Genomic DNA, 10,700 nt, shown 5'->3' with positions numbered 1-10,700 from the left:
CAGATATACATGCAAAGCAGATAGCACATACTACTTGTTTGACAGAGGTGATTTTTGAAAAATGATGTCTAAGAGAAGTGATAATTACTTTTTTCTTTGTAGGAGCTTGTTTCAGAAGTAATTCCCCCAGCGTAGGCTGTGGCAGTACTGCTGGTGTTTCTATACTACTTGGTGTTACCTGCAGTCTTGATTTCCCTACTTGTCCGGATAAAGGCACCTGTCCAGGTTTGCTGTGGCTCCCTCCTGTCTGAACATCAAGTTTTCTTATACGTGGTAAAAAGGACAGCAAAAGGACATGTATGGTGTTTCAAGCTTGAAATCAGGACAAGAAATTTTAAGCATCCAAATTCGGCATTAGCGAGATGCTCCCATGCCCCATAACACAGCCGTATTCTGAATGTCCACTTGTGCTCGGACCAGTTTGTGTTTCAAGACACGACAAGACAAATTCACAAAACCCCCATGTGAAGTCCCCCATGTGTGGGACTACGCACCGACTTACGTTGCAGATTAGCACAAAGGGCAGTGGCTGCAAATCTCTTATAAGTGCAGAAAGAGCATTTCACATCACCACCGAGGAAGTAAGGGTCACAGTCACCGGACTCCCATGACTTTGGACAAAACCCTCTGTGTGAATTGTAAGCCATCTACCACGGGTGGCATGTGTGAGTGGAGAGCTCCCGCTTTCAGCTTCTGATAAAAAAATATTCTTAGTCAGAGGGAGGAAGTTGATGCAACACATTGAAATCCTCACTTTCTTAGCCAAAATAGAAACGCCTCTGTGGGTATGCCTACATTGCAGCCAAATTCACGACTGCAGCTCCAAGTAGTTCAGACTATCATAATTGCCACCCACAGACTTCTGCTAGCAGTAGTAAGGGGTAAAGATATATTGACTCAGTTTTCCTCTCTCTGACATAATTTGGGTCACATGGAAAGCATTTTTTCCTTCTTCTTACTTATTGGAAAAGGTGTCAAGGAAATGACCTGGAACATTCAACCATGAAACTACAGTATCATGTGCAAATTTTTGGCTCATTCCAAATGAATATCTTACTGTGCATTTTTAAACAAAAACATCTGGGAGTTCAGAAGTGAAACACACAGTCTCAAAGGAAAAAAAATTCACAACAGAAATTAATAAAACCCCTACTATATTCACCTGGCTTGGCCGCTGACTTATTCTGTATTTTTGGTAACCTCATATAGCCAATCTTGTTAAAGTCATTCAAAAACAGTGCAAACGGTGCTAGCTTTCCCCCCCACTTAGTAACTCATTTAGAGAACAGTATTTGAAGAGGGAGATTTGATTTTCTGGGGTAGCGCTGCTCAATTAGGCATCAGACTGTGACAGCTAAAGTATTTTTATGGATCAAAAATACAGCTAACACATGAAAAACATGCTCGAAATGCATACCGTCAATCAATGTAAAATAATTCACCCTGGGGACACCTACAAGACAGGGTCTTCTAAAAGAGGCCTTCAAAACCATCTGTCTTCATCAGTTGTGTAGGTTATGCCTAAACGGTTTGGTCTGGGAGCGATGAGGAAGGAATGTGGCTGACAGGCTGAAAGGAAGCACCTGGCTGAGTGCTGCAGCTGAGAGCGCTCCTGAGCAGAGGACCTGGACTTCAGGGCAAGGTTTCCCATGCACCCACGGCCCAGGTCAGATGCAGACATAGAGAAGGAGGTGATGAATTTAGGCAGCCTGGTTCATGAAGCTCCTGGCATGGTACCTACAGTACAGGAACCCTTTGTGGGACGGTTTCCATTGTGAGGAAGGCTAGAAAGCTGTTCTAATGTGGATAGACATTGTCAAAATGGAAGGCTAGACTGTTACTCCCTCAGTACACACTGTTGAACAGTTACTTCTACCACTACATTTGCTACTATATTATATTAATGCAGTTAACATGCACAAACAGTCTATGGATAACGAAGAGGCTATTTTTTTTTTTTTTTCTGCAATCACAAACTTAGTTTGTCAAGGTCACAAGTCACTTTGCTCCCAGGCAATAGCTGGTCTCAGACTGTGACCATACCAGCCTCCATTTACTGGTTAATAGTTAATAGTTTATTTCAAGCGCCAGATGAATTCTGGGTCAGGACGCCTGAAAACATCTGAAGGCTCAGAGTTAATGTTTATTTTAGCAGAGTGAAAATATGAGCCACTTATTTCTGTAGCCTCTTGTGATTAGATTTTATTTCCAGCGTGAAACAAGTGGGGCGCAAGCAGCCACCTGCCTTGCCAGGGAGACCTAATAAAAGAGCTGAACAGAAAAATCCCTCAGAAATAGAAGACCAGGTGGGAGGAAGCTACAAAGACCAAAACAATAAGTTACCACTGCTATCAGATAGTGTAGGATATAAAAGACCAAGAGCATTAATTCACACTCTGACATTCTAGCATTGATCCCTACAGCTTATTTTATTTTATTATTATTATTTTTTTCATTTCTAGTTTTAAAGGAGATTTAGAAGATTTTAAAGTCTCTCCAAACTGGAATGATACTCCACTGATTCAGTTGTCGGCCCTCCTGCTGAAAATCTTAGAGGGTATTGCTTCTTCAACTATCTCCCACAGAGAAAGCGGGTAAACATCTACCCTCATGCAAGTTTTTGCAGGACCTGTTCAATTCTATGATCCTTAAATATTATCTCTACATTTCTTTGCTTAATTCCGCTGTATATTATCCTACTTTCAAAAATCCACACTGCTTAATTTCTTCTTTCCTTTTAGCTATCCGCATCACGCATTCACAAGTTTTATGACCCTTCCAGCTGATAACTGAGAAGCTAAAGGGCACTTACAGATTGCTATTCAAAAACTCAAAAAATAAAGCTTTGGACAGTTGGTAGCAATCAAGTGGCTCTAGTTTGTACTAGAGATGAGCTAGTTCTGAATCCAGGAGCCCTTTGTAGCCCCTTTCTACAGTCAGCTCCTACCCTGACCACGCTACTAAATCTCAGCTTCCCACAGAAGGGGCCAATCAGTGCTTGTTTCCACCTAAATGCCACAGCTTTCAGATGGATGCTTTAAGACAAGCCAACCCAAACTTCAGGTTGTGTTCCTTAGATAACTGCACAGGTTTAGGGGCTGCTTCATAAAACCATTCCTTTCACAGAGGTGAGGATGATTCAAGTTCAAATATGTGTGAAAATACAGCATGCGTATGGATTCTCTTGCCTGGTATGTCTGAGAATTAGGGGTTTGGGGACTTTCTGATTTCCATTACTTACTTTGTCTAACCTTTTTTTAAACTTTTGGCTTCCACAAGGCAAGCAGTTCTGCAATGTAATTATGCACTGAGAAAAAACAACTACTTCCTTCTGTTTTAAACCTTCTACCACATGCCCTCAGTAGTGCTAGCTCCCCAGTAGTTTTTTTTTTTTTTTCACCCTTTATATTGGCAATTTGAGAGCGGAGGCAGTGAGATAAATGTTTTACCTGGAGAACAAATTCACTTCCATTCCCTGGATTGCCTATTTTTTTCCAGTTTAAATAGACCTTGAGTTTCAAGTTGTCACGGTTCTTGTGACAAGAAAGGTTTATTACAAATCTTTCATGATCACAAAATGTACTTAGAATGAATATAAGTACATCGTGAAATTGCACGCCATATCCATCCAAACACAGACTTTGACCTAAAGCTTGCTGAAACTGATGGAGTTTTTTCTTACCAGCTCTGAAGAACACAGCCAACAAGTGTTCTTTGTGATTTCTCCATTTGTGCAAGTTTTTTTTCCTTTTGTTACTATCCACTCTCTGCTTGTCTAGGAGTTAGCTAATGCATAACCCTAATAAAAACCTCAGGGTTTGAAATCAAGGACATCCCTTCCTCAGTGAGTAATTTTAGCATATGCTTTTAATGTTTGTATGCATATGCTTAGATACGCTTTTAACTGTTAACAGTATTCTTAAGAGCAGAGAAAATACTTCTGACCAGCTGACCGGTAACAGGCTATGAAATGAGGCCCCAGCCTGAGAATGGAATATAATATTCTGTATTTCCTGATGTCTTTCAGCCATTGTGGATATTCCTAGTTATTTTTCTTTTACCCATTTCCATTCTTATTTTCCATGCACATATTCTATCATGAAGCTTTCATTTTACACTGTGTATCCTCTCTCTTCACTTTTGGACAAAACCTCTTTTGTTTCACGTTTTAATTTCAATTATTTCTTCCATTCAGTTTCATTTGTCTATGTTAAATTAATTTTTTCATTTCTCCTTTTTCTGATTTAAGAATAGCAATCTTGCTATGTTATTTTATAGTAATCTCCTCTGAGCTTTACAGAATTACTAGCGTCTTTATTGGAATTAAATAGGAATGGGCTCGCTCCAATAATAATATCTTCCATTAACATCTCCAGTGTATGCTAGAAGTGTTCTTTACTTTTTGTTATTTTTACTCTTTAAACAGACCAGCTTTGACACAAGCAGGTGTTTGAAGTCAATTAGATTATATCGCATTAAATCTGGAATGAGTTCCACCCAGAACTTCTGCTTAAATTAGGGGTTTAGTTTAACTATCAACACGCATAGCAATTTCTGCAACTTCCTTTCACTTGCAGAAGTACAGAAAAAGACGTTTTCTTAAAAAAATGTTAAAAGGATCCACTTAATTCGCCTTCTATGAAAAATTATCTCCTAATGGAGTGTAACTTTTTCCTCAAGCATTTTGCTTCTTAATCCCCCTCTCCCTTCCTTCTTCCACTCAACTTTTGGACCCAAAATTTTGTGTCCCAATGGACCCAACTTTTCTCTCTGATTTGAGTTACTTTCCCTGGGTGTGAAGGGAGGCTGGGATACCTTATACTCAAAAGCTTCTGGAACCGATCAGTGACGTCAGGTCAAATATGGAACTGATTTGCTCCCATAAGTGATTCAAGCAACGTTGCGGTGAAGTTGGCCTAGGTGTAAATCAGCACAGAACATATGGCCACAATTCTGCAGTGCTCTAAAAATGAAAATGTCATGAAAATACTGTGTATTACTAATAATTAAACAGCCAAAGAAAGCAAAGTGCAATTATGTTTACTTCCCAATTGGCATTTCTCTCATATGGAAAAAAAAAGCAAGCAAACGATTTTTCAAATCATACTTTCAGCGCTGAAGCCAGAAGAGGAAGTACCAAAGCAATTACTTCAGCAACTTGCTTGTATAAATGAAATCGCCAGCAACAAGTTTCATTTCTAGGTAATTTCCCAGGCTCCCAGGAAACACAGCAGAATCTACAGTCTGGAAAGATGTCAAAACAGTAGCATGCAATTCATCGCAGCTCAGAAACAAAGTGCCAAAAAATACACTGCATGAGCAATCATCATTTGTATCAAATTTTCCCATAGCAGAACTACATAGAGGATAATTGTATTATAACAGCAGAAAGAAGAAAAAAAAAAGTTTCTGTGTCAGCTGCAAACAGTAGGCACTGTTTGTCAGAGGAGATTTAAAGTTTTTTTGCTCTTGAATTTAGAGCAGGAATATGTCTAGGTAATTAGATGGGAGAATATTTCTTCTGAGGTGGCCGAAGGTCTAATTCCATCACACTTATTTATATCTTTGCTATGAATAGTTCCATTGATCTCAATAAGATTTCCAGTGGGGTCCTCAAGGTGAGTGATGATGGAAAATTTGGTTATTGAAAAGAAAGGGCAAAAGCAAAATATTACAGTTTTATAAGATTCATTAACAGCAAATTCATACACGCTGAAGTGGAAAATGCTCCAAAGACTGACACAGAAAGGAATTCCAAAAAACAGTGTGATGTAAAGGGATGCACTCAGGAGTGGCGCATTTTATTGTAATTATAAATACACAGTTAAAGACACAGAAGACCAGGAAAAACTGAATGAGGAATCTTTATAAAAGTTCTCTACAGGGTTTTACAGGGTTACAAAGGTAATGGTGTTATGCTTATGCTGTGTTTGAAACTATTTTGATAAACCTTAAAGTTTTTTTAGTAGGCTTTAGTGCAAATATATATTGTCTGTAGTGAAATTCCAACAAACTAGGTATCAATCCAATTATATTTACATATTCAAAACCCCACTTTGATCATTCCTCTTTCTCCTAATCTCCTGTCTCTTCACACATATAGCTAAATCATTAATCTCTTTATACTTCTCACTACATTAATATTTCCTTTCTAAAAAATCCTATTATTCACCAAGATCTGGTGCATTCCTAACCCAAAGGCCAGACCCATGTGGATGAAGCACAAACCCATGAATGGCTTCCACGATTTTAGGAGAAATCATTGTCATAAATTTAATTTCACAGCGATCGCTTCACACTTTGAAGGTTACCATGTTATCTTTCTATGTAAAAAGAGGGCGGCTGTTCTTTCCTGCCAGATTCAATCACATCCTTTTGACCTTTAGCAAGTGCCCAGAGGAGAAGTCACACTTACCGCCGCATGCTGCCCGTCTGGGTTGGGAGGGGTTCAAAGAGGAAGGAAAAAAGGGATCAGAGTGACTCCTCCAGCCCAGAGGTGAAAAAAACAGTGTAGCAACACGGCTAGAGGCAGGACAATGCCTAACTGCTGACTGGAGTTGGGTTTGCCCTGAGGCTTAGACTGTGACTGCCTTCAGTAGTCTTTTCAGCCCAATCAGAGCAATACAGACAAGCCTGGCACCACATGAATTCTTCATAGGGAAGTGTGGTGACTATGGCTCAGAACCTAAAGAAATGACTTAAAATCGGGGTAAAGCAATAATATGTGTAATACGCATGATATGACGGTATTGCAAATAAAACCAAAGCTTTTCTGAGCCCTGCAAAGCTGTATTGTGAAAATAACGTCACATTGAAAGGTCACAAGCTGTATTCATTTGGGCTCATGTGTCACTATTAGTCACTGGGCTTGTGCCATCTGATTCTGCCAGACCTGCGCTCAGCTTCACGTCAGCGTGCTGCTGCTGTCTACGGGACGTCACATACCTACACCTTAGACCTTTTTATCATGAACAATACACAATAATCTTCAAGGCTTTATAGCCACTAGAGCAAATTCTGTTTTATTGTCAGCAAACTCACTTGATTGCTTGTATGATGCCGGAAAGAGTAAAAACCTAATAAATCTTTTTATAGGCCACAATTCTGTAGCTTCTCGTCGGCGTATGGACATCCACAAGCAGTGCCTTGTTAAATTCTAGGAGAATAATATAATAATAAGGTAGGCTTGGATTGTCATGTGATGATGGAATCTGATTAGACTTTAAAATGTTGCAGTCAGAAAACAGGAATCTAAGGAAAGGTTGGACATGGTGCTTAGGGACATGGTTTAGTGGGTGACATTGGTGGTAGGGGGATGGTTGGACCAGATGATCTTGGAGGGCTTTTCCAACCTTAATGATTCTATGATTCTGTCCCAAACTTACATGTTGTACACTTACCTGAACTGCTCGCTTTGTGATTACTTTGAATCATGGTTTCTTGCTTTCTGACTGAGGCACTGATTCTCTATTGCCATGTGGTTAGGTCAGTACACCCCTGATTTGGTGAGCCCACTGAAATTCAGGAAAAAGGTTCTTCCATTCTTGCATTTACAGACTGGCTATTAACATCTTTTTATAGTATGCATTGCAGAAAGTGTAGAAAAACTAGTAGTTCATTCCGAAGGTAACACATGTCAACCTATCGATGTGATTTTGGTGAAACGGAAGGATTAGTAAGGAGACAATTAGGCAGGGTGGTGAAGTGGGTGCAGCAGCCCAGCTTCCTTCACCCTGTGCCAGCTGCTGACTGTTCACAAACTCATACTCCTTGCTGAAGGAACCTGATCTGAGTCCTCAGCTCACAGGCTAGAGACTAAGGTGAAACTAATTTTCACAGAAGGCCTGGGTGGGGAGTTCCTCCTGGGCCCCTATTTCTGTCTGCATCTCTAGCATCTGAGCCTCAGGGAAGTTTACTACATCTCAGTGACTCTATCTACGGCTGAAGCTGCCTCATGCTTTTTATTCAAGACTTTCTTTTCAGATGCCTGTAGCACAGACAAATTGTAATCATTCAAGTCAGGCTCTTCCATGACGAGGATGTCTCAGGCTGGTTGACTCACCTGCCTCGTTTTCAGGTCACTGTGATTCAGACACCCACCAGGCAGAAGTAATACAGCAATACGCTCGTTCCACTGCTGTGACAGAAAACTGTCCTGCAGCTGAGGTGCTCTAAGGGCTGCGTGGTTTGGAGCGGGGCCCAGAGCAGGCACGTCTTATGAGCTGCCAGGCTGAAGGGACCTGAAGCTTGTTGGCCCCGACTGGGGGCTGCCTCATCAGCCTCCTCCATGCTGCCTCGGTGCCAATCTCCTGCAGATCACAAAAACAGCAGAAAAATGCTCATTTTCATTTTTGAGTTGTTTTTTCATCAGCTCCTCAAGCCTAGTTGCTCTGGCGAAGGGTAAAATGGAAGCCAGAACCAGCACAAGGAAAGGAAAAGGAAAAGGTGAGGGAGGCAGAAAGGGGACTAACTCTTGATTTGAAGTGTGGAGCAATTTTCCTCAGTTAGGGAACCTAAGCCGTGGGCTGATCTGTGAGGTGAAGAGCAAGAATCTAGTCTATTTAAGGATAAACACACATGCAGAGTAATGCAATGCAATGAATAGTTCTCTTAGGCTTTGCAGAGAGTGCCTTGAGAGAGAGCTGTAGTTAGGGCTGCCCAGGAGATGAGGAGCATGAATGTCTCTGTTTAATGAGCATGCACACTCATTTGCTCCTTTTGATAAAAAGAAGTCATAAAGGAAGGCATTAAGCACAAACAAAGCCAGATATTGCCATGCTTCAAAACCTGCTAGCTGCTCGTAGTTCTTGCAGTGACCTCATGCCTCTCAAAGAGGTACAACTCATAAACCACTGGAGAGCCAGCACGTTTTGAAGATGAGGAGTAAGCCTTCCTTATTGCCCTTCTCTTGTGTTCATAAGACACTGGATAACTGAGGTACACACCCCTATTGTATGGATTTGTCTGTGTTTAAAGAGCAGTGTGTTTCTGTCAGCAGTTTGTACCTCTTTTGTCATCACAAACAGCCCCATTCAGCTCCCCCGTGATGTTTCCACGAGGCACTCTCTCTGGTGGCGGGGATTCAACATCCCAGAAGACAGAGACGCTGTGAGAGGAGGAAAAAGAGACACAGGTGCTGACATCACTTGCTCAGTTTGTCCCCAAAAGAAGGTCAGCTCAGCAAAAATCAACCCTGTTCTGCGACAAACATTTCACCCCATGTGAACTTACAAAATACTGGCGGCCCTGAGACCAAACGGGGCCCATGGGCAGGACAACGTATATAAATACCTACGGAAGGCTGGCAAGGGAACAAATAAACAGGCTCTAATTTTCTCCTACAAAATTAGGCATCTTTAATACCGCGGGAGACTAGAAAGGTTGAGTTACCCTGATGCCAGTACCATCATTATTGGCTCAGATTTTTTGGCTGGCGTACAAGGCTGACGTTCCTGCTCTTGAGGGGATTTTACTGTAGCGCAGAAATTGGTGGGAAACTTCAATGTGTCGGCCACCTCTGTAAGCCGGTCCAAGCATCCGAATTCCAGGACATCTGGAGACCAACCACGGTGGCCATGTCGACACTCTGTCAGGAAGGCTAATGAGCAACCTCACTGTAATTAAATGGTGTCCTCAGGTGCTCTAAAATTAAAAACAAAACAAACCCCAGACAACATGTACAGCCTGCATACATGTGCTATTATCCAAACCGTAACGTATTCCATATGCCTTCCTATCAAGTAACTTCCTACATTCTTCAAGTCCATACTTACCACCTTGGGGACCTCCCAATAAAATGCAGCGATTTGGGGAAATTATCTTGCAATAGGCCTATACATCTGAGGGCCAGAGAGCAAATTACAGGCTCCTAATGTTTTCCCAAATATCTTCACATATGCTCTGTTATTATCTATATTGCATTACAGTGTATCATGACCTATTTGACATTAACGACATATGACTTACATCGCCCGCGGAGGACTGGAGAGCATTTGTACAAAGCGATGTTGGCAGTCACAGCCACATGCACTGCACTGTGCCTGGTGGACCTGTTCTCCTGAGGTCGATGGAAACTCAGGCTGCTAAGGTCTTCACAACCTTCAGTCCTCGGCTTACCTCAGGAGCCCTTCTGCATACCAGGAGCCCGGCCACATTACCAACTATTTTTCTGAAATCCTCCCAAGGGTCTGAAACAACATGCAGTACTCTCTGATCCTATTTGCATGCCATTGTTAGCCTGAAATGCTCGTGCTGAAAAGTGGAGGGTCACAGGTATCTCTTTCAGGCAACTGTGGTAAACATCTATTAAGGACATCACGTTCTCTTTTTATAGTACATGTTATTTATTGACAAAACCTAAAATCCCGGTTGCTTTTTCACCCTGTTATTGCATCTGTTTTCTGTCCTAACTTTTCTGCACCACTGTTAGAAGCTGTTGGTACCTGTTTTGGACAACCAGAAAGAGCTACATTTCAGCAGTACATCGGTAGTAACTCAAGTACAGCAGAACCTTGGTAAAGTACAGAAATAATTATTTTAAGTGCTGTGATTTAGTAGCGGAGGCAGTGCTGTAAATCAATAATCATACTTAAGAGTTTAGGACTTCTTTTATTACGCAGACAGCAAATCAATGCATGAGGTAGGAGTAAATATACTGAGGATCCCTTCACTGGTTCAGTCCTCAGGGGGCTAAACTCTTT

This window comes from Anser cygnoides, chromosome 1, assembly GCF_040182565.1.
Source record: "Anser cygnoides isolate HZ-2024a breed goose chromosome 1, Taihu_goose_T2T_genome, whole genome shotgun sequence".
Taxonomy (NCBI): domain Eukaryota; kingdom Metazoa; phylum Chordata; class Aves; order Anseriformes; family Anatidae; genus Anser; species Anser cygnoides.
Note: the sequence above shows the minus strand (reverse complement) of the source record.